We start from the raw sequence: 18,760 nt of genomic DNA on the forward strand, positions 1-18,760 counted from the left end.
GAAGAGGCCTGTCCCCGCAGGGGCTCCTCTGAGCACACCACACAACACACACACACACACCACACACACACACACACAACATACACTATACGCCCCACGGTCACACAGAAGAGAGGCCTGTCCCCGTGTGGGCTTCTCTGAGCACACCACACAACACACGCACCCCACACACAACACAGATACACACACCACACACACACATACCACACATACCACACACAGCATACATATCACGCAACACACACCACATACCACACATACACACACCACACATACCACACACAGAGCACACATAAACACACCACACATGCACACATACACCACACAAACACACACCACACAACACAGCACATACCACATACCACATAACACATGCCCCCACAGTCACACAGAGGAGAGGCCTGTCCCTGCCAGGGCTTCTCTGAGCACCCCACAAAACACACAAACACACCACATACCACACACAAGGCACATATACACACAGCACACACATACCACACAACACATACCACATGCACACAGCACACATATACACAGCACATCCCATGCAACACACACGACACATCCCATACACACACCACATACCACACACACAACACACACAGCACAGATACACACACCACACACCACAGGCACAACACACATAATACACACCACACGTAACACACATAAAACATAACACACAACACAGAGAACATACACAGTCACACATGAATGTACAGAAAGGTGCACAAGCACAGACATACAAAGAACACAAACATATGTAACACCGGTGCATACACAGTCACACAGGAATGCGTAGAAAGATACCCATTCACACAGATGGGCACAGTTACACACACAGACATGCACTGATGTAGATACACAGGCAGACACATAGACAGACACACACCACATAGACAGGCAGAGAGAAACACACGGAATCACCCAGGCACAGAGTTACATGCAGACCCACACTTACACACAGAAAAATCCAGAGACACATGGACACACACAGTCAGTCACACGTTTGTTCAGGAGGGCATAGACATACACAGAGATACACATGCTCAGGCATAGACATATGCAGAAGCACACCTAGAGAGATAGTCAGGCAAGCCCAGAGACAGACAGACACATGCTACACAGACAAACAGACACACACAATCAAACAGGGTCACATGCTATGCAGACAGACACACACCCCCTCACATCTTTGGCTCAGTCCTACCTTGGTTCCTCGCCACCACCAGGGTCACTGCCCCCATCACGGAAGCTGCCTTATCCAGGCCTCGACGCCCAGCCTCCTCCCCAAATGCAAAGCCCTTTTCCAGTCCCCTCCATCCTGACTCTCCCCCTGCTCCCAGGCCTGCAGGGGCCCCGACCTCACCCACGCCAGGCAGTAGGAGCAGTCCCGGGAGCTCCTGTTCCCACAGCCTGCCTCCTTTCTGCCCCAGGCCCTGAAGATCCATGGAAACTCAGGAAACTATCAGAAATACGAAACCCCTCTTCCTGCCCAGCCCAGCACCCCACACCTTCCCCGCAGGCCTTGGAGCTTCAACACAGCACCCAAGCTGGATCCAGCCTAACTGCCTCCTTCCTGGGCTCCAACCCCTAACCTTTCTCTGGCATAGGCCTATTCCCTCCCCAGAGGACCCCCAGGGGCCCTGCCATGGTGAGTAGCTCGTTCATCCTAGCCTGGGAGAGTGAGTGTGTGAGTGAGTGAGTGTGAGTGTGCGTGTGTGTGACCTTGAGTCCTGTGTGTGGGCTGGGAACACCTCCTGCCCGCCTGGCTCCTGCACGTGCCACTGGCCCTAGAGATCCCCCAGCCCCGATTCTCCGGCTCGGCCCCAAGCTTGGGGGCAAACCTCAGATCCTCTTCCAGCAAACTGGCTCTCACCCCTACCAGGATTTCTCTTCCCTCAGCAAGTAGAAAGGCCACGGATGCCACCTGATCCCGCCTGTGAATGTCAAGTCTCCCCACCCTGCTCCAGTGCTCACCCCTCCTCCACACACCCGGACCCCTCCGTCCTCCTGGACTTGCCACTTTTCACCCTCCTCCCAGAAGGGCCATCAGCCTTCCCTCCGGCTGGTCCCTCACCACAGTGCCCCACCCCCGGCACCCCCAGGCCCCTTCCGAGCAGCAGGCTGTCTCTGACCAGAGGTGGCAGGGAGAAGTAAGACGGGAGAGGAGACACGTGGGGGCCCCCAACCCCCCTGCCCGGCTCTGGTCCCCTCTCCTTCGCCCTTGCCTCCTGCCCCTCCATGCAGAGGCTTCTGGTGCCCTTATCAGCAGTTACTCCTCTGAGCACCCCTCCAGTGAACTCTGTCCAGACTTCTGACCTTCACCCTGCACCTACCTTCCCTCGGAACCTTTCAGTGGAGCTGGTTTCTCCTCCCTCCAGGCCTCCGGGGACAATCAGAGCCCAGGAAACCCCAAGCACCTTTGTTCTCTCTTTACCCTGGCCCCCCTCTAGGAGCTGGCTTGCAGACTTCGGCCTTCTCCAAGGAGGCTGTGCCCTCCCATACAGCCCCCATGCAACTCCCAGGTCACACGCATAGCTTTTCTCTCCTGTTGGTCCTCCAGCACCCCCTCCCCGAGCCAGCTGGTCCCTCCTCGGGAACTTGGTTGCCGAGATTCCAAAATCCTCAGCCGGAGAGAAGTCCAGTCGGTCCTTCAAGAGTCAGCCCCAGCGGCATCTCCACGAAGCTATGCTGACCCCCAACTCTAGGCCCTTTCCTGTACTCCTCTCCTTAATAGTAGTTTTCACACCAAACTGGAGTGGATCCTTCCGTGTTTATCGCTGTCACCCGTACTTCTCCTCCCTCTTCCACACTATGAGCAGGGAGGGACCTGTTCACAGCCGCCCACCTGGCCTCCACCTGAGCACAAAAGGTAATATCAGTGTGACTCACCTGTGTTCCCCGGGGGGGCAGGCAAGCCCAGGAACAAGGGTGAGCTGGTTTCCGGGCAGGCAGGTCCATTCCAGAAGACTCAAGCGGAACAGAGCAGCAGTGTGGGCTCTGGTTCCGCCTCTGCCCCGGCAGAGAAGCCGTCTTCCCTTTGTACCTGGAACCAGGAGTCATGATCACCGCCTGGCGAATGGTTGGGGCAAGGAGGGAGACGGGGCTGGAGCTGCTTCACTCTCACTTCCCGGGACTGGAGGTGAGCAGCTTGCCACGGGACCTGCTGCCCAGAGAGAACGACCGTCTTCATGCCCAGGTGACCCAAAGCTGGCTGTGTGGACGGAAGTTCAGATGACATCTCCTGTCCTTCTCCCATGACACACAGTGCCCAGTCTGTTTTTTAGGGCTTCCCATCTTATGCCAGGAGACTGGCCAGGCCCTCAGAATCCATCCCCGCCCCCCGCCCCGAGCTTGCAGGCAAAAAAGGGCAGTGATGCTCTCACGCAGAGGTCTGGGATTAGGGTCCTGGTGTGCAAGGGCCTCCCCCTGGACCTCTGCTCTCTTCTCCTGGCGGAAGAGCTGGTGAGAGGAAAACAAGGAACTATCAGCTTTACCAACAGCGGAAGGATGGCCAGACCCTGGAGACCCCCTCCCTCCCCAGGCTCCACACCAGGCAGGATGCCCAGCCTGAAGCCCAGGGCAGAGGACAGGCAGGAGCGAGGTTCCTGCCGGACAGGGGAGCGCGAGCCAGCCTGAGCTTGGGGTGGACAAGCCCTCAGATTCCTGGACCTGGCAGGAGCCCGGGGAAGGAAGAAGGCGGTTCCAGAGGTGGGCCAGCTGGAGCCGGTCACCCTCCTCCCTTCTCTGCCTCCAAAGGTGCCCCCACCACCCAGACAGGGGCCCTGGCTGACCACGGCCCAGAAGGGGGATGGGCGAGGCAGCGGGAACCTCATGACCTCTTGCCACCCTGGCACATTCCCTGCCGTCCGGATCAGTTTCCACAGGGCTTGCTTCCCACCCTCCCCCTCACGGCGGATCGCCTCTGGGTGGGGCTTCTGGGACGTCCAGGCAGCGTCCCCCGTGGAGGTTTCAGCCCAGGCCTTGGGTGGTGCCTGTCCCCTCACCCACCAGGCCACGGGGGTCCCCAGCCATCCCAGGCTGGAGCGGCCCACGGGACCCGGACAAGGAACTTTTCTGGATCCTCACCCCCAACAGGCTGGGAAAGGGCCCCGGAGGCCCCCGGCGAGGCGGGTCCGCGACGGCGCCCACGGGGACCCCGGCGCGGGAAGACACCTCGGGGGCCGTGGGGGGGGCCGGGGGAGCCAGCTCACCGGCTCGCACGGGCCCGGCGGAGGGGCGGCTCCACTCCCGCCGAGCGCGGCTTCCTGCGGCCCGGCCCGCCCGCGGAAGAGGCGGCAGGACGCCTGGCGGCAGCGGGGACCGAAAGGCGGGCGCAGGGCGCGGGTGGGCGGGACCACCTCCGCGTCTCCGGGAGCCGGGCGGGAGGCCTCGGGGCCAGGCCGGGGGGGAGCGGGGAGGCGGTGGCGGGCAGACACCGCTGCTCGCTAGCTCGCCCCCTCCTCCGAGTGGTGCGGACCACTCCAGCAGCCCCGGCCCAGCTCCCGGCGCCTAGGGGCGCATTGGTATGTAATTAACAAGTAATTGGCGTAACCCACCTGCTCACTATCCAGCTTGTTGATTTTCCTGCTCTGATTCCGGGGCCCCGGGAGTGGAAGGCAGAAAGCCTGGGGTAAGAGACGGCACCTCCCGGCCGCAGTCGCGTGGGCGGCCAGGATGCAGGGTTCCTTCTTGCGAGGCTTTCGCTTCCTTCCAGTGAAAACCTAGAGCTTTGAAGGCCACATCCAGGGGAGGCCGGGCAGGCAGCTGTCGGGGAGCAGAGAAGCGGGTGGACCCCTCAGCCCTGGGAGCGGGTAAGAGGGCCCCCACCTCCGCACGCGCTCCTCTCCCACCTAGCCAAGCCTTGATATGTATTGTTTAAAATGTATAGTTAGTGCAAAGTTACAGGAATCAAGATGGTGTGGTACTTACTACTGGGTAGACATATAGATCAGTGAAATAGAATTGAGAATAAGCCCTTACATTTACAGTTAGTAAATTTTCTGTCAGAGTGCTGAGACAGTAAAGGATGGGAAGAATAGTCTTCAGCAAACAGTGCTGGATAGCTGCATGTAAAAGAATGTGGTTGGACTGCTACCTCATACCGTTTAAAGAGAAAAAACACAACACTAGAACTGTAAAAATTCTTAGAAGAAAGCATAGCAGTAACTCTTCATGACCTTGGATCAGGCAATGGGTTCTTCGACACTACCCCAAAAGCACAAGTGACAAAGGGAAAAAAAAAACAACACATAAATTGGATGGCCAAAAATTGGACTTCCCTGACGGTCTAAGACTCTGTGCTTCCACTGCAGGACCCATGGGTTTGATCCCTGGTCAAGGAACTAAGATCCTTGCATGCTGCATGGTGCAGCCCAAAAACTAAAACCTTTGTGCACTAAAGGACATCATCAGGAAAGTGAAGAGATAACTCTCAGAGTGGGAGAAAATATTTGCAAATCATATATTTGATAAGGGACCTGCATTGAGAATATATAAAGAACTCTCACAACTCAACCGTAAAAAGACAAATAATTTTTACAAATACTTTTTACAAACAGTAAAAAGACAAATAATTTCATTAAAAATGGGTGAAATATATGAATATGTATTTCTCCAAAGAAGATATGCGAATGGCCAACAAGCCCATTGAAAAAATACTCAACATTATTATTTATCAGGGGAAATGCAAACCAAGCCTTCAATGAGATACCACTTCCCACCCACTGGGATAGCTTAACTTCTGCGTGAATGAGGTATGAGATACTGTATCGAGTTGTGAGTCATACCTTAGACATCTGTGCCTGTGGTTCATTTTCTTGGCAATAGTCACAGGGCTGGGATTGCCTCTTACTTGGGGTATATTCATCTTAGCCTGAGGTTCCCTGGATACAAACCTTGGGAGGAGGGGATTAAGGTTTATCCCATGGTCCCAAAGGGATGGTCTCAGGATTTGAGAGGTCCTGTGTAGGGGACAAAAGAGGATCACACTCCAGGGTCTACACCATCTGGATACCCCTTATCTCAGCTTGGCCCAGTACTGGGTGGCAGTGAGACAGGAGGGGAGGGGGCAGAGTACAATCATTCCAAGTATCACATACACACATACACACACACACAAGTGACGCAGCTGTTGAGAATACAAAAAAAGTACTTAGAACCAAGCAGGACGGAGATAGGGGAAGATCCAACTTCTCATAGACTTTGAGCCTCATTATGTGCTCATTGTAACACATTAGCATACACTAAACGACACAGGTGTCAAGAGAGTTCCAAGGCCAACCAAAACAGTAGGTGGCGGCCCAATTCCTGGAAATCCCCACCTCTACCCCAAAATAGTTGGAATAATCCTCCTACTTGTTAGAAATTACCAACCTATAAAAATGAACAACCCATACACCAGAGCCACTCTCACCTTCTGAGAGGGACCTCTTTCAGTCTATGGAATGTGTTATTTCTCTAAATAGGCTCGCTTCCACTTTACTGTGGCTTGTTTTCTGCACAAAGTCAAGGACTCTCACTTGGCACCCTGTCCCAGGAATCTCACCCGAAACCTGGAACTTGACTACACCTGCCCTGGGTACTCAGAACAGGCTGGGTGTAGCCCTCCACCCCATTTGCGGGTACTCTGGCCCTCCCCAGGGACTCAATGCCCAGGGGCTTCCTGGAGGCTCTTACCCTCTCTGGAAAAGTCAAATGAGGTTTCCCAGGACCCCACTGTCCTCTGGGGAGCCCCACTCTAATCTTCGACCTCTGCTCAACAAGATGAGACTCAGAGGGCTGCGAGCAAACCCCCTCCACCATCCCAGACACTGGGTACTTCTTCAGAATAAAGCTCCCACCAGATTGGGGCATAGTCCCTGTGGCTGCAGACTCTCACAGGTCATCCCCGAAGCCTTCCTCTGTGACTGTGCCCCAAGGGTTGGTCTGAGGGTGCAGCCTGGTCATCAGGCCCTGTTTTCTTAGAGCATATCACAGCTGTAAAATGAGGAGCGGGCGACCAGGGACTCAGAGAAGCAAACTGAGGCATCTGCTCAAAGTCATAAACCTTTAGGAATTAATTCTAAGTAGTCAGTAGTTGGATTCCCTGGTGGCTCAGTGGTAAAGAATCCACCTGCTAGTGCAAGATACGTGGGTTGGATCCCTGGGTCTGGGAAGATCCCCTGGAGAAGGAACTGGCAACCCACTCCAGTATTCCTGCATGGAGAATCCTATGGACAGAAAAGCCTGGCGGGCTACAGTCTTTGGGTTCGCAAAGAGGCGGACACAACTTAGCGATTAAACAATTAGTATTGAATAACACAATTGCCACACATCACTAAGAATAACAACCACCAAGTTCTACTGCTGATCTGCCAACCCTGCCTGAGATCCTTGCATCTGCACAGTTGTTTTCATTCCCTGAAACACTCTGTCCTGATGATCTGTTTTTTCAAAGAACAAAAAACATGGTCAGCCCTTGGTTGATCTGCACATGTCAGCTTAGAAGCCCCTTCTTCCAGGAAGGCCTCCCAGACCTCCCGTGTTGAGGCCCTAATCCTGCTGAGTGTGTGTGTCTCCCACACTGAGTTCCTTGAGCCTTAGGGAACTTTCTTGCCCAGTTGATCAAACATTGCCCCAGCACTTAACACAGGGTGTAGCATAGAATAATAATAACTGTAACCGTAAGGGTCACCATGTATGGAGGAGGTTCTAAGTACTGTTCAGATACCACCTCGTTGGCTTAATGAAGGAGTGGAGTATTGCCTGCCCCAAGTCAGTCGCTCATTCCAGGATCTTGGGATCCTTTAGTATAGATACATATTTTTTATCCTTTTAAAAAATATGTATATATACTTAAGGCCACACTATGTGGCATGGGGGATCTTAGTTCTCCAACCAGGGATCAAACCCATGCCCCCTACATTGGGAGTCTTAACCACTGGACCACCAGGGAAGTCCCTAAAAATATTTTAATTACTGGGAAGCTCCAGGATGGGATCCTGGTCCCTCTGCCCCTCTCCCCGGGTCTTGGCCTGTGCCTGTGACCCTGTGGTGTCCTTGGCATGGACAGAGTGCCCTCTGCTGGGTTAGTGGGGACAGCCCATCCAGGCTCTTCTGGCCGCTGCTGCCACTGGGTCCCGGGGGCACCTTCCTGTGCGCAGGCCCCTCCCCTACTCCACCAGCCCTGTCCCTTTCCTGCCTTCTGCCTGTCACCCTCCTCTGCCTGCTTGCCCTCCTCTGCCAGGGCCTCTACTAACTTGTAGCTGGCCCCAGAGGCCTGGGCCATGCTACCCAACTTGCTATTTCCCCCAAGTTTAGTCGCTCAGTCGTGTCCGACTCTTTGCGACCCCATGGACTGTAGCCTACTAGGCTCCTCTGTCCATGGGATTTTCCAGGCAAGAATACTGGAGTGGGCTGCCATTTCCTTCTCCAATTTCCCCCAAAGATCCTCCTAAACTTAAATCTGAGGGGCCAAGTCTCTCCCAGGACTAGCCATAGCTGTAGACCTAATGTTGGGGTACCTAGTACTCTGGCCTCCCCTCCACTCCAGCCCCCTCACTCTGAGTCCTCTCTTCTCCAGCTTTCTCCTTTCTCTCTCTCTCTTTTTTTTTTTTGACTGTGCTGCAAGGCAGGTGGAACTTCCCTGACCAGGGATTGAACTTGTGCCCACTGCAATGGGGACCCAGAGTCTTAACCCCTGCACCACCGGGGAAGTCCTCCTTTTGCCTTTCTTACCCAGAGTCTCTCCTCCACGCCACCCCCGTCTCTGGAGCTCCAAGCCCTTCTCGAGATTTTCTCACTGTCACCGGAACTGAACCTGTCCCCACACTGCCCACAGCAGCTTCCTCTTCAGACCAGGCCCTTCCTCTGTTCTCTGACTCCGTCCCATCCGGGGCCTCCTTCCTTCCCCTTGGCTTTCGTCTTCATATCCAGCTGAGCTTCATTCTACTGCCTCTTCCCTTTGAGATCTTGCTCAGATGTCTTATCTCCCCCTGAAGCTGGGGCCCCTTCAGGCCCACACAGCTCAGACGCTGAGCCTTGGCAGCTCTCTCTCCTCAGCCTCTCTGCCTGGAATGGCAGGATCATCTTGCAAAACCCTCTCCACTTTGGGGACTTCCTTGGCTGTCCGGTGGTTGAGACTCCCTGCTTCCAACGCAGCGGGCCTGGGTTTGAGCCTTGGTCAGGGAACTAAGATCCCATATGCCCTGCAGTGCAGCCAAAAAAAAAACCCAAAAAACGCGTCTCACTTTTCAGGGCTGCACTGGAAGGCCGTGCTGGCTTTGAGTTCACGGACACTCTGCCAGCACCCTGGCAGGCTCTGTTCTGCACACTCGTTTCCCAGTACTCCAGCCCACGTGCCTGACAGCTGGCCCTGGGGATTCGCCTCCTCGCCCATTCCTACCCAACGTGCATTTCTGCCCTCAGATATCACCCCTCGAGCCCTCATTTCACACCCAACACCCTTCCTCTTGGCCCCACTCAGCCTGGCCCAGGAGCCCATGGTTCTCCCCGCCCGGGCTGCCCTGATATGCTCAAAACTGTCCAGTTTAAAAAAAAAAAAATGTCCAGTTAAAAACAAACTGGGTGGGGACTTCCCTGGTGGTCCAGTGGTGAAGAATCTGCCTTGCAATGCAGGGGATGTGATTTCAATTCCTGGTCAGGGATCTAAGATCCCACATGCTGTGTGTGGGTCAAGGAAGCCTGCTGCAGCCAAAACTAAATAAATAAATATTAAAATAAAAAAAAAAACTGGATGGGAAGGGAAAGCTTCCCTGGTGGTTCTGTGGTAAAGAATCCACCTGCCAATTCAGGAGCCACAGGTTTGATTCCTGGGCAGGAAGATCCCACGTCCATGGGGCCTGTGCTTTCTGTAACAAAAGAAGCCACCGCAATGAGGAGCCCTCCCATCACATCTAGAGAGCAGACCCCGCACAGCACAATTAGAGAAAAGCCCCTACAGCAGCCAAGACCCAGCCCAGCCAAAATAGATTAAAAAAAAAAAAAACCTGGGGGGACTTCCCTGGTGGTCCAGTAGTTGAGAAAATAAGCTCCCAATGCATTCAGCCCAGGTTTGATCCCTGGTCAGTGAACTAGATCCTACATGATGCAACTAAGACCCAGGACAGTCAAAGGAACGAAAAAGATTCTGCACGTAATGTGGCAGCACAGCAAAAAAAAAAAAAAGCAAAGAAAAAATCATGCCATTTCCCTAAAGGCCTGCCTCCCTCTGGGGTGGCCAGAGCACGCCAGAACCAAGTGTGTGTTTTCCCGGTTCCCTGTGGCCCACTGGTCCCATCCCTTCCTTGGCTCCAGCCACCTCCTGGCTTTCACATCTCCCTGCTTTCCCATCGCTCTGGATAACCCCTACAGCTTGCAAGGATGAAGGCCAAGTGACACCCGCTCCAGAACATCCTGGTGGCCCCAGATAGGCTCCGCTTTCTGAGAACCTGGGGGAGCTGTCTACTTTGGTATCTCCAGCGCCTGGAAGAGCACTGAGCAAAACACTCACTCAGTAGGTGCTGTGTTGGTTTCCTGTGGCTGTCACTAAAGGACCACAAACGAGGGGGTGAGGGGGCGGTTCAGGGCAGGGGAGAAGGCCAAGGCAACAGAATTGTATTCTCTCCCCATTCTGGAGGCCAGAGGTCTGAGATCAAGATGCTTGGCAGGGTAGGCTCACTCTGAAGGCTCTGAGAGGGAGTCCAACCCACACCTCCCTCCTGAATTCTGGTGGCTGCTGGCGATCCTTGGCTTGCAGCTGCACCCCTCTATCTCTGATCCGTCTTCTCTCTGTATCTGAATGTCTCCATGTCTGTTTTCTCTTCTTATGAGGACACTAGGCATTGGATTAGGGTCCATCCTACTCCAGTGTCTGTGTGTGTGCGCTCAGTTGTGTCCGACTCTTTGAAACCCCATGGACTGTAGCCCGCCAGACTCCTCTGTCCATGGGATTCTCCAGGCAAGAGTACTGGAGTGGGTTGCCATTTCCTTTTCCAGGGCTCGAACCCGTGTCTCTTGCATTGGCAGGTGGATTCTTTACCGTTGCGCCATGTGGGAGGCCCTCTACAGTATGAACCTCTCTTAAGTAATGACATCTGCAAAAACCTGTTTCTAGATAAAGTCACATCCTGAGGTTCTGCATGAACATGAACTTGGGGGAGATTCTATTCAACCCAGCTCAGGTGCCCAGTGGGCATTTGTGGCTTGATGGAGACACCTATCCTCGGGTTTCATCCCCAGGTCCACCTCCTCTGAGGGGTCTTCCCTCGTGTTCCTAGGGTGCCCTCTGCCCTTGACCCTTATTCTTCTTCCCTTGGAAACTGTGGCTTTTTTTTTTTTAAGCATTTCCTGCTAAATCTAAAATTTCTGCTGGGCACAGATCTAGGCAGAGAAATTTCAGATCGTCATGCAGGCAGGCTGTTGTGTGAGACTGGCATTCAAGCAAGCTCGAGCCTCTTCTAAAATGAAACCAGAACAAAAATCTACCCTCCTTCTCTTGATACCGCCTCGGGCTCCCGCCCCCACCCCTCCATAGCCTGACGCCTCCACTCCCCCTTCTTTCTAAGGCAAACTTCTGCCCCACTCACCATTCCCACCCCATGAGCTCACATCCAATGAGCACGTCTAGTCCTGATCTGCCTGATGCATCAGACCATTCTGGTCCCTCCCTCTTTGAAATCATCTCTTTCTCTGGTTTGTGGAATATCACTCTCTTCTGGGCTTCCTCTAGTGTCTCTGGCCACCTGTGATGTTTGCTCTTGGCCTTTGTTTCCGTTTGTCTGTGTGTTTGGATGCATTGAATACCACATGGGATCGTAGTTTCCTGACCAGTGTTCGAACCCACACCCCCTGCGTTGGAAGCGTGGCGTCTTAACCACTGGACCACCAGGGCAGTCCCTGCTTTGTCTTTCTTTTTTCCCTCTGAGGCATTTTATTTGTATACAGTCCATCCCTAGAAAAAGAATCCAAGGATTTTTTTTTTTTTCCTCCTGTACATTTTTGTCTTGCTTCTTCACAGTCCATGATGCCAGCTGAGGTTGTCAGGACAATGAAACCAAACCGACGAGATGGGAGCAGGTTATTTTGCCATTCTTCTAGATTTTTGAGGTGCACATCAAATCTGGGGCTGATCACTCCACACTCATTCAGCCTGTCTGTGAGGTTCACAATAACTTTCCCAGTCTATGATCATCAATGATGTCAAATTCGCCAATGTAACCATGCTTCATCATCAAAATTAGAAACCTGATGATGACTTTGGAGCATGGCCTAACAAGCACCTGGCGTTTGCCTCTCTTTTTGGTATTGCTGATACACTTGAGCACATCAGTCAGGACATTCATGAGCACCATTCTGGCAGCACAGAAAGATGGTGGAAAGAGCTCCTTTTTAAAATATTTATTCATTCATTTATTTTGGCTGAGCCGGGTCTTAGTTGCAGCATGCAGGTTCTTCAGTTGCGGCACGTGGGATCTACGTTCCTGACCAGGGATCCAACCCAGGCACCCTGCATAGAAGTGCAGCATCTTAGCTACCGGGCCACCAGCGAAATGCCTGCACTTGACCTTTGAATGGCAGAGTCCCACAGGCTCTGACTTTCACCCTCTCCTCTCCTCACTCCCCAACTCTAGCTCCCACCACCACCTTTATACTGACCCCTCCACATGTTCTATGTTCAGCCCAGATATCCAACCTGGCACCTTCACTCATGTGCCCCAGTGACCCTGAAGCCCAGCATCAGCCAGAGCTTGCCATTAACACCAGCGCCCACTGCCCCTGGTGTGGCCACAAGGCCCCTTAAAGCCTGTCCCTGTTTATTCAGATTTTCACCTGAAGCATCAGTGTACATACACATTACTGACAACGGGGGCATTGTAGGCACTTGGGCGTGATTGTTCTGAGCTCACAGGACAGTTGGCATCAATGCCATCTCCCTCTGGTTCAGCTACTAAATTCTGGACATGTGACACCCCTGTCTGGGGTGAGATGAGTGAAGAAGCACTTGCCTGGAATTCAAAATTTACAGGGACACCGGCAAAACTCAGTAAACAAGATAAATAATAAGAACTTCCCTGGTGATCCAGTGGTGAAGAATCTGCTTGCCAACGCAGGGGACACAGGTTCGACCCCTGGACCGGGAAGATCCCACATGCCGCAGGACAGCTAAGCCTGTGAGCCTCCGCTGAGCACCAAGAGAAGCCGTCTCAATGAGAAGCCGAAAAGCACGAAAGCTAGAGAGTAGCCCCTGCTTGCTGCAACTAGAGAAAGCCTGTGTGCAGCGACAAAGCCCCAGTGCAGCCAAAAACATAAATACAAAAATAATTCTTAAAATACATACATAATAATCTAATAATAATTTAAAGGTATTATTTTTAGAAAATCAGACCAATAATGTATGGCCAATGGAGACTTCCCTGGTGGTCCAGTGGTTAAGACTCCGAGTTCCCAATGCAGCAATGAGTTCGATCCCTAATCAGGGAACTAAGTTCCCATATACCACACAGAGCAGCCTTTAAAAAAAAAAGTACGAGTGGAGTGGTCAATGGTTTCATGAGTAAAATTTTGTTGGAATCAGGGCTGGGACTAGTGCAAGGGGTACATGGCAGGTAGTACAAGCAATGGGTCAGGTCCTTAAAAATGTGTCCTTTTTTCCTTCTTCTAGGCCATGCTGCCCAGCTTGCAGGATCCTAGTTCCCTTATCAGGGACTGACCCATGCCTTTGGCAGTGAAAGAGCAGAGTCCTAACCACTAGACTGCCAAAGAATGAGTCTTAGAATTCCCCAAAGATGAGTCTTTATTTACAATTTGGATATTCTTATCCATCATGGATTTTTGCATTAATTTTGATTTGGTGAAATATTGCCTTAAATATTATTTATCTTGTTTCCTGAGTTTTTTGGCTCCTCCCCTTAAATCCTGAAGGATTCCCAGGTGGCTCAGTGGTAAAGAATCCACCTGCTAATTCAGGAGACATGGGTTCGATCCTTGGGTTGGGAAGATCCCCTGGAAAAGGAAATGGTAACGCACTCCAATACTCTTGCCAGGAAAATCCCATAGACAGAGAAGCCTGGCGGGCTACAGTCCATGGGGTCACACAGAGTCGGGCAACTGAGCAACTGAGCACACATGCACGCACGTAAATGCTGAGCCCCTGGTGAGGGTCTCACTGGCTTCACCCTAGTCTTGGCTCTACCTGAAATGCACCATGTTTTCCAACCGTCTGGTTTGAGAAGCCCTGGGAGTTGTATAATCTTCAGCAAATACAAGTGATTCTCAATCCATACCTTCCTACAGATCAGGAAACAGGCTAGAGAGGTCTGTGTCTCTCCCCTCACACACCTGCTGGAGGCCCTCAGCCTCGAAGTATCTTCAGGCTAGACGGGAGGTCGAGATGGAAACCAGAGAGGAATACACAGGTCCCTTGCATCTATCTGGATGCAGTGGGCACATGGACCTGACTTCAGGAGGGAGAAAAGGATGAAAAGGAAGAAGGAACCAGGTGAGCAGCCCTTCCTAGGCCATTTGCACCCAGCCAGCCCAGCCTGACCCAGGAAAGGATCTAGGTGGCCTTCCACCCTCTGACCGCCAGAAGTGTTCCTTCAGTCCTTAGGTCAATATCAATTAAGCGCTGGCTCAGATGGTAAAGAATCTTCCTGCAATGAAGGAGACCCAGGTTCAATCCCTGGGTCAGGAATATTTCCTGGAGAATGCAATACACTCCAGTGTCCTTGCCTGGAGAATCTCATGGACAGAGGAGTCTGGCGGGCTACAGTCCATGGGGTCGCAGAGAGTTGGACACTACTGTGTTACTTTCACACTTTCACATGTGGCAGGCATGTGCTAAGCAAGAGAGACCGATATGACATACCCAGCCTGCAGCTGGTCTGATGGAGAATTCCCACATAAAACAAGGTGGGTGCCAGGAGGGACGCATGTAGAAGGTGATGGCAGGAGAGGGGAAAGCTCACCTGGCTTAGGGAGAAGAGGGTTTGCTAGTGGCTTCCTGGGGCAAAACATGTCTTAGTTAAGTTTGTTTTTTTTTTTAAGTGGTTCCTCGGGTTTTGTTTTTGTTTTTTGGCTGCACTGGGTCTTAACTGCAGTATTCAGGATTTTTAGTTGTGTCATGTGGGATCTAGTTCATTGACCAGGGATGGAACCTGAGTCCCCTGCATTAGGAGTTCAGAGTCTTGGCCACTAGACCACCAGAGAAGTCCCTCCTTCTCATCACTTGTTACTTTCTCCTCCTTAGTCCTTAAGACTCAGTTGAAGGACTTCCTCGTTGGGGAACTAAGATCCCACATGCTGTGGGGCTCAGCCCCCCCCCCCAAAAAAAAGAAGTCATGAGGAGGAAGAATAAGGAAGGGGGTGAGGGTGGAAGCATGCTCCCAGCAGAGGGGATGGCAGGAGCAAAGGGCGGGAGGTGAATCGCGTTGGAGAGTAGAATGGAGCGGGGGCTGGTGAGGCAGTCCGTAAGACTACGGGACACTGATGTTTGAGGGAAGGAGCTGGGGTGGGAGTGGGGATGGGGTTGGGTCTGCAGGGAGGGCTGGAGATGGTTTGCCTCTTTGTTTTTTATTTTTATATTTTATTTATTTTTGGCTGTGCTGGGTCTCCGTTGCCACGCGGGCTTTTCCCTCGTTACGGCGAGCGAGGGCTCCTTTGTTGTCATGCATGGGTTTCTCATTGTGCTGGCTTCTCTTGTGGAGCATGGGTCCTAGCTGGCAGGCTGCAGTAGTTTGGATTCCCAGGTTCTAGAGCACAGGCTCAATAGTTGTGACGGATGGGCTTAGTTGCTCATGGGATCTTCCCTGACCAGGGATCAAACCTGTGTCTCCTGCATTGGCAGGCAGATTCTTTACCACTGAACCACCAGGGAAGCCTGGCTTCCCTCTGGAGAGCTGGTGGGACCCGGTCCAGGTCCCCAACAGATTGCCTTTCTCACAGAAGAAAACTGCAGAGTTTGTACTTATGCTGGCTTAGGGGAGATGCTCCTGACAGCCGTCCGGTAGCTACTGCATTGCAGGCAGGGCCTCTGCCAGAGGCTCCCACAAACATCCCCTCCCTTCCACCTCCAGCCTGCACACACCCTCTCGTGGGGGAGGGAAGAGTTAAGACTCCTTCTTGAGACTCCTGCCAGCTGGTCCTGCTTCCTGCTCTGTCCTCACTTGTGCGATGGGACGAAGAGACGTGCTTTCACCCTCCCACCCCATGAGTTTGGGTCAAACTTTCGGTGACATCCAGGAAGCAACATCTGTGACTTTGGCTGGGCCGCCACTTGCCACCCACCTCTAGAGGGAATCAGGGAAGGAATAAAAGATAAGACAGAGCTGTAGGACAGGTGTGTAGGGTGTGATATGATGTCATGTTACGTTTTGAAAGTAACTTTGGAAGATGCATGCTAGTTGTTGTGTTCTAGCTACAACTACTACATCTTTATAACAAAAGCCTGCAAGGAAATTCTCCAGGAGAGGTTATCTCTGCAGGGAGGTGGTAAGGATTATGGTAGGAATATCTTCTTTTTAAAAAAAAAAAGATTTACCTTTGGCTGTGCTGGGTCTTGGTTGCTGTGCTCCGGCTTTCTCTAGTTGTGGAGAACGGGGCGGGGGCGGGGGCGGGGGCGGGTTTACTGTCTAGTTGTGGGGCAAGGGTTTCTCACTGTGGTGAATTCTTTTATTGCAGAACATGGTCTCTAGTGTGAGCGGGCTCGGTAGTTGCGGGTCACTGCGCCCTGGAGTGCTTGGGCTCGGTAGTTGTGGCGCATGGCTTAGTTGTCCCTTGGAATGTGGGGTTTTCCCAACCAGGGATGGAACCTGGGTCCCTTGTGTTGGCAGGCAAATTCTTTACCACTAAGCCAGCAGAGAAGCCCCAGAATATTTTTTCTTTTGCGTTTCTATATTATGTAAACTTTCTACAATGTGCTATTGGAAAGGTGGTGTAGCATAGTGACTGAAAAAGCAGACCGTCTGGGTTTGAATCTGGCTCCCCAATTCATGTACCTCATGATCTTGAACAAGGCACTGCTTATCCTCAGTTTCCTCCTGCATAGGGTGGGGGTTATTAAATGAGCTCAGTTTTGCCACGAACATTTCATTTTCTATGAACAGGGCCTGGTGTGCACTAGGCATTATGTGTTTGTTAAAGCAAAATTACTTTTATCGAATATGCAAATATATATATTTTATTAAAAAAATTTTTTTTTGCAAATATATATATTTTAAAAATTGCCCAGGTAATACAGGAACATAGTCTTCTTGTGAGAAATGATACAGGAATTTTTTAAGTGAAATAACCCTTGGGAAGATTAGTTTACAGCCTGTCTGGATTCGCATTAAAAAAAAAAAAAATTCGTTGTGTTAAGGCAGGAGCAGGAAGGCATGAGAAGAATGTGGGTGGCAGTCTAGGGACAGTGCCTCCCCTGGTCTCTTCACAGTCGGGGAAAGGCGGAGGCCAGGGCTCACCCATGTGGATTATGGAAGAGCTCTGGCTGATCCTGCACCCTGAATCACCCTCTATGATATATTTGCCCAGGAGGCAAATGCTGAGCCAAGAACCCCAACATTTTGGTTTCCTGATCAGCCTCACTGACACGCAGGCCTGCTAGCTGTTTGGCTTTCTGAAATACTGGTGAGCATCTGATGACCACCCCCTCCCAGGACTACCATTGTGTGTCCCCAGGGGTTTACGAACCTGGGGAGCTGTTTAAGCAGACAAGTAACATGCCTTTGATGTGGGTTTCACACCAGCGTGTGCCTGAGGGTATCAGGCTCCAGCATCACACACCACGTGAAGACTCCTTCAGAGCCTGGAGGAGCTGGTGAGGGAGGCCCCTCCATTGGCTCCCCCGTGGGGAAGGACTCATATCCGTGCTGTCTCCTTGGGTCCTGCTTTTTACCTTCTCAGCATTTTAAAAATTATTTTTATTTGGCTGCGAGGGGCCCTAGTTGCAGCACCTTTGATCTTTGTCGAGGAATCTTTAGTTGCTGCACGTGCGTTCTAGTTCCCCGACCAGGGGTCGAACCTGGGCCCCCTGCATTGGGAGCTCAGAGTCTTAGCCACTGGACCACCAGGGAAGTCCCTCTCAGCCTTTCCTGACCTCAGTCCATGGATTGATTTGGGTAAATGGGGAGGCAAGATTTAAGCACTTTGGCATGCAAGCTTTTTCCCAAAGGGAAAAGGTTTAAGTTTCATTTCTACCCGTCCATACCAGTAGCACTGGTGAGGAATGGAAGTTACTGGACTGGTGCTGAGTGGAGCCTCCAGGGAGGAAGGTCAACAGAACCACAGCCCAGGCTCAGGGCAGCCAAAGGGCGTCCCGCCCTGTGAGGCCAACCGAGCGCACCTTCCACCTGCTAATCGGCCCCCCTGCCAGGCCCCAGAGTTAGAAACGAGGGGAGGGTCACTGACGTCTCTGGAGACAGGCCAGGCGGGGATGGAATTCAGGCACGCCCTGGTTCTGGACCACGTTGCCCCAGGGAGTTTTCTCCCCCCCAAGACTGTCTCATTTCCTCTTCTGAGCCAATCATTAACCCGACCAGGGCCCGTTGCATGAGAAGCCACAGCAACAAGTGACTGGTCAAGGCTGGAAATGTCCAGGCCGCTTCCCTAGAGGGGCCGAGTCCCTGGTCACACACCTGCCGGGGTCGGAGGGCAAGGCCCAGCCTCTCCCTGTGACTTCCACACCGTCTGGCTGGGCAGGTCAGATGCAAGAGACCTGGATGTGAATGAACCCCTTGGCTTCCTGCACTACCCAGGGGAGCTGAGTGCAGTGGGCTTAAGT

The 18,760-nt window shown here is 52.5% G+C and overlaps 1 protein-coding gene and 1 pseudogene across 12 annotated transcripts in view; both read right to left on the minus strand.

Moving 5' to 3' along the window:
- Window positions 1-4,765, minus strand: part of SLC16A5 (solute carrier family 16 member 5) — a 20,042-nt gene extending 15,277 nt beyond the window's left edge. Inside the window, exons 1-3 of one of the 12 annotated variants that reach the window (XM_061144861.1) lie at window positions 4,563-4,765; window positions 3,390-3,465; window positions 2,896-3,049 (exon numbers count right to left, since the gene is read on the minus strand). The gene's annotated coding sequence lies outside the window, so the exon portion shown is untranslated. Of the gene's footprint in view, window positions 1-2,231; window positions 2,286-2,339; window positions 2,862-2,895; window positions 3,466-3,500; window positions 4,072-4,092; window positions 4,114-4,217; window positions 4,316-4,562 lie in introns of those variants that run through there. The other 11 variants (XM_061144860.1, XM_061144865.1, XM_061144863.1 and 8 more) reach the window with 11 other exon arrangements.
- A 7,170-nt stretch (window positions 4,766-11,935) lies between these two features.
- On the minus strand, window positions 11,936-12,707 carry LOC133056170 (small ribosomal subunit protein uS8-like; annotated as a pseudogene).
- Between the last annotated feature and the right edge of the window lie 6,053 nt (window positions 12,708-18,760).

This window comes from Dama dama, chromosome 5, assembly GCF_033118175.1.
Source record: "Dama dama isolate Ldn47 chromosome 5, ASM3311817v1, whole genome shotgun sequence".
In the NCBI taxonomy this organism is placed as follows: Eukaryota; Metazoa; Chordata; class Mammalia; order Artiodactyla; family Cervidae; genus Dama; species Dama dama.